The sequence below is a fragment of the Suricata suricatta genome, chromosome 8 (assembly GCF_006229205.1).
Source record: "Suricata suricatta isolate VVHF042 chromosome 8, meerkat_22Aug2017_6uvM2_HiC, whole genome shotgun sequence".
NCBI classification, from domain to species: domain Eukaryota; kingdom Metazoa; phylum Chordata; class Mammalia; order Carnivora; family Herpestidae; genus Suricata; species Suricata suricatta.
This window is the reverse complement of record NC_043707.1, coordinates 6,704,092-6,708,431: the sequence shown is the minus strand read 5'-3', so window position 1 is coordinate 6,708,431 and position 4,340 is coordinate 6,704,092.

Sequence of the window (4,340 nt, the reverse complement as noted above, 5' to 3'; positions counted from 1 at the left end):
GAGCTATCCTATAGTGTCTACCATACTGCCCGAATGTCCACGGGAGCAGGAGACCGGTAGCAGAGGACTTCATCGATAATCATTAGTCACTACTGGAGAGTCTCTGTGCGTGTCTTAGGTTGGCTTTCTTCTGAAGCAGATCCTGGGATAGGGATTTGAGGGCAAGTATTTGTATTCCAGGGGTGGTCCTAGGACGTAATGGAACAAGTAGGGGGGTTAAGGTGGAGAGGGAAGGAAAGCAGTGCAAGTTGTGCCATCGAGCAGGTCCCCGTGGCGGGGCTGGGGCTGACCTGCACTGAGGAACCCAGAGCTTTCTCCTTCTCCGAGGGCTGTTTGTGTGCCAGGGCCCTCCGTCCTTGGCCGTGCCTGCGGCCTTCACTCTCCAGCAAGTCCAGCCCTCCTAACCCTCCCCCCCCCCCCCCCGGGGAGGTCCACACGTGCAGCCTCGCTGGCGTGTTGCAGGATGCGGCAGCCGTGAGCTGGGAACTGGAGTGCTGGGGTGTCAGCTAAGCCCTTCCCAAAGAAGAAATTTTTGAGACCAAACAAGAAAAAAAAAAAAGTGGAGGGAAGAGTGTTCCAGTTAAAGGGAACAGCTTGTGTGAGGACCGAGAGGCGGGGAGGGACTGCACGTGTTCGGGGCCTGGGCATGGGAGGCAGGCGGGGCCTCAGGCCCGCAGAGCTGCACGTGTCCAGGGCCCACTAATTACAAAATGCCTCCTTGCTCGTGAGGCCTGGGGCTTTGTAATGAGAGGTAGTCTTTCTTCTCAACATCCTTCCTCCTTTCAGCCCTTCTTCTCTTTTAAAATATTTCCCTCTTGGGGCACCCGGCTGGCTCAGTCTGTGAAGCCAAGCCTGACTCTTGGTTCCAGCTCGGGGTGTGATGTCTTGGTTGGTGGGATCGAGCCCTGAGTTGGGCTCTGTGCCGATAGTTTGAGGCCTGCTTGGGATTCTCTCTTTCCCTCTCTCTCTGCCCCTCCTCTGATCATGCTCTCTCTCTCTCTCTCAAAATAAATAAACTATAAAAACTGAAACAAACATTTCTCGCTACATTCTTAAATTGCAACCCCCCGCCCCCTTCCCCCAGGGTTTTCCACACCTACTGATGGTAACGTTGCTCTGACTCTGTGGAGGTGACAAGGTGCTTTCACATCCGCCGTCCTCACCCGCTCACCCCATCCTCACAGCGACCCTTCTAGGACTGGTAGGTAAGCGCTCCCCGTTTTACAGCTGAGGAAACTGAGGCTCAGAGAAGGAAGGCAATGTCTCTGGGCTCTTAGAGCTCAGAGTCAGCCTCCAGAACCCCCTCTCCGACGCTGTTCTCCGCCACTCCCGGCCCCAGCGTGGTGCCCGGGCGGCGTTAATTCCAAGTGCAGTGGTTTGTTTGGATTCTGCCGCAGGGGCCTTCCAATTTCCTCGTGCCTCTTCAGATGACTGGCTGAGTAATGATACCATCCAATGTTTGATGTGTTTCCTCCTTTGCCTACTTATTGAAAAACATTAGCGTCTGTTTTTTTTAAGAGTGACTGAGCACGATTAGGTAGCTTATATTAAAATCTTCAGGAAGAACAGAATGATGAAAACCAACGTCCAGTAAGTTACAAGCTATCCTTATAAAGGAGCCTGGGAGATGTCGTCCCTACAGGGTCCAGGAAAGCGAGACCCGTGAGGGCACATGTGCAGGCTGGCCGTAGGGGGTGCTTCTGGGTCGGTCAGCCATCGCCCCTTCTGGTGCTGGGGACAGCACCTCGGTTTTCCTCTGGAAGCCAGCTGATTTTGCCAGATGAGATACAAGCTGTTAGTTAAATCTGAACTTCAGACTGGAAAACAATCGAAGCTTGTGTGTGTGTGAGTATATTCCAATTACTGCACGGTACATACGCTGCCAATCTACTCACTGTTTATCTGAAATTCAAATTAGACTTCGCCTGCTGCACTTGGTGGCCGTGACACCTCGTGACACCCCTTAGCTCAAACGCTGGGGTGAAACCGATCCGCCTGGCTTTGGGTCCAGGAGGGGGCGGGCGATCTAGGCTTGGCCTCCACGGCACCGTATCCCCTTCACCCACAGAGAGTGGCCAGAGATGGGGCTATCAGCTTCACTTTGGGGACTCTGCAGGGCACTGTTGACAAAGGGATTCTTTACTTCGGCTGGGGTGGCTGGTCTGTGAAAGGCAGCCCCCGGGCCTGATAAGCGGGAGTCTGTGGGAGTCTGTGTAACAACGAAGCCAAGAGAGAGGAGAACAGCAACAGAGAGAGAGAGAGAGAGAGAGAGAGAGAGAGAGAGAGAGAGAGAGAGTGTTAAGCTTAAAGACATCAGTGGAGAACCTGGGACCAGCCTCACTGAATTCCGCCTCCATCCCGCCTCCCGAGGGCTGGTGGAACCGCCGGGTGCTGAGCCGATGATGTTGCAAGCCTGGACATCAGCGACAGCGGGTGGGATTGAAAGGCAATGGCTTCAGGTGGGGGCGGCTGTGGGAAAGGTCAGTCCTCATCAGGGCAGGAAGGAGGGGAGGAGGGGCAGGGCGCGCCGTCAAGGGGAGGGTATGGCCATACGCTGTCCAGGGTGCTGATGCCGCGAACGGAGAGGACTCGGCTGCCGTGGTGGAGGCTAGGGCGGTGTTGGTAAGGAGAATAAAGTAACAAGGAAAACAGGAATTCTCCACCCGTCCATCACCAAGCCTTATCAGTTCTGCCCCACTCAAAATTTCAAATTATCGGGGGGCTCAGTCGGTTAAGCGTCCGACTTCGGCTCAGGTCATGATCTCACGGTTCATGGGTTCGAGCCCCGCATCGGGCTCTGTGCTGACAGCTCAGAGCCTGGAGCTCTTTGGATCCTGTGTCTCCCTCTTTCTCTCTGCCTCTCCCATGTTCACACTCTCTCTCTCGCTTAAAAAATTAAATACACATAATTTTTTTTTAATTTAAAATTACCTATTCACTTCACCGTCTGTGTACTGCTCCCAGCACTCTAGCCCAAGCCCCCGGCAGCTCCTGCTGCCTCTACTTCCACATCCTTCTGCAGGACCTCCTTGCTGCCCTTCCTGCCCCTCCCCACGGCCTATGCTCCACGCCAAAGCCAGTGTGGAGCGTGAATTTTTTAAAAATGTAAATTCCAGTTTCACTGCTCTGCTCAAACCCAGTCAGTGCCTTCAACTGCATCGTGGCCTCCAGACGGGAGTGAGCTGGCCCCTCCCTGTACCCCAATCTCACTGCCCTCCACAAGCTCCTCCCTCACCATGTTCTCCTGATTACTCTTCTTTTGGTTTTTCTAGAATATACTACGAAACCCTTCGTGGAAGTCAGCCTTAGGCATGAAATGCCTTTCTGGGCTTCATGTGTCAGGGCCACGTCACCTCCCAGATTCTGAATCCAACGACCTCCCCCTGGTGCTCTCTCTCACGTCACCATGTTCTAGCGACGCTCTGTCGAATTATTCTGCTCCGGCTTATCAGTTTCAGAGTCTTGGCGTGATGTGTCTTTAAGACTGCGTTGCAGGGGTGGGGCAGCTCCTAAGGACGGTCGCCCCAGCATCTAGAGCCCTCCTCCGTGGACCTGGGCGTGCCACACAAATAGGATTGTTTTCCCTTCGTGTCCTGCCCTGAAGAGGCTGAAAAGCGTGTACCATCCAGTCCTTCATGTCAGGGGCTGTGTGGGCCGCTCACGCCTGTGTTCTTAACACAAGCTACAGTGTCTGCCACATAGTAGGCACTCAAGAGGTATTTCTTGAAAGAATGGGAGGTTTTATGGTGGTGAAGGAGGTGGTGGGACAGATGGGGAAGACGGTGATGATAACGAAGAGGATGGTGGTGGTGAGGGTGGTGGTGATAATGATGGTGGTGGCAGTGATGGAGATCTGCAAAGAGGCAGAAGAGGTGATAGACTCAGAGGACCTGGCCAGCCCATCACGTTAAAAAAACCTTCATGAAAAATGGATCTGCCTTTTGCCTGTGTAGTGAACCTAGAAATATCAGCCCAAGGTGGATTTTGGAGGACGCACATTGGAGCTGGAGGAAGACGGGCTACTGAAGACGGCCAGGCCCAGAGGCCCCTCTGCCTGACCCCCCAGGTCCTGCGGTCCCCCACCCAGAACTTCCACGCTTGTCTGGAGGAGGGTTGGGGAGCAGAAGGGGGAGGGCGGGAAGGCTCGGAGCTCGGGTGGCTGGAAGCGGGGAGTCTAGGCGGTGTTGTGGGGAGAGCCAGGAGGGCTGGGGCGGGAAGGGGCAGGCGGCAGGCTGGGGGCTCCGGGACAGCGGGAAGATGAGAGCCTGGAAGGCAGGCAGGGGGTGGGAGTGAAGGGCTGGGTGGGCTCTGAGCCAGGCGGGGCGGCCCCAGGGGAAGGC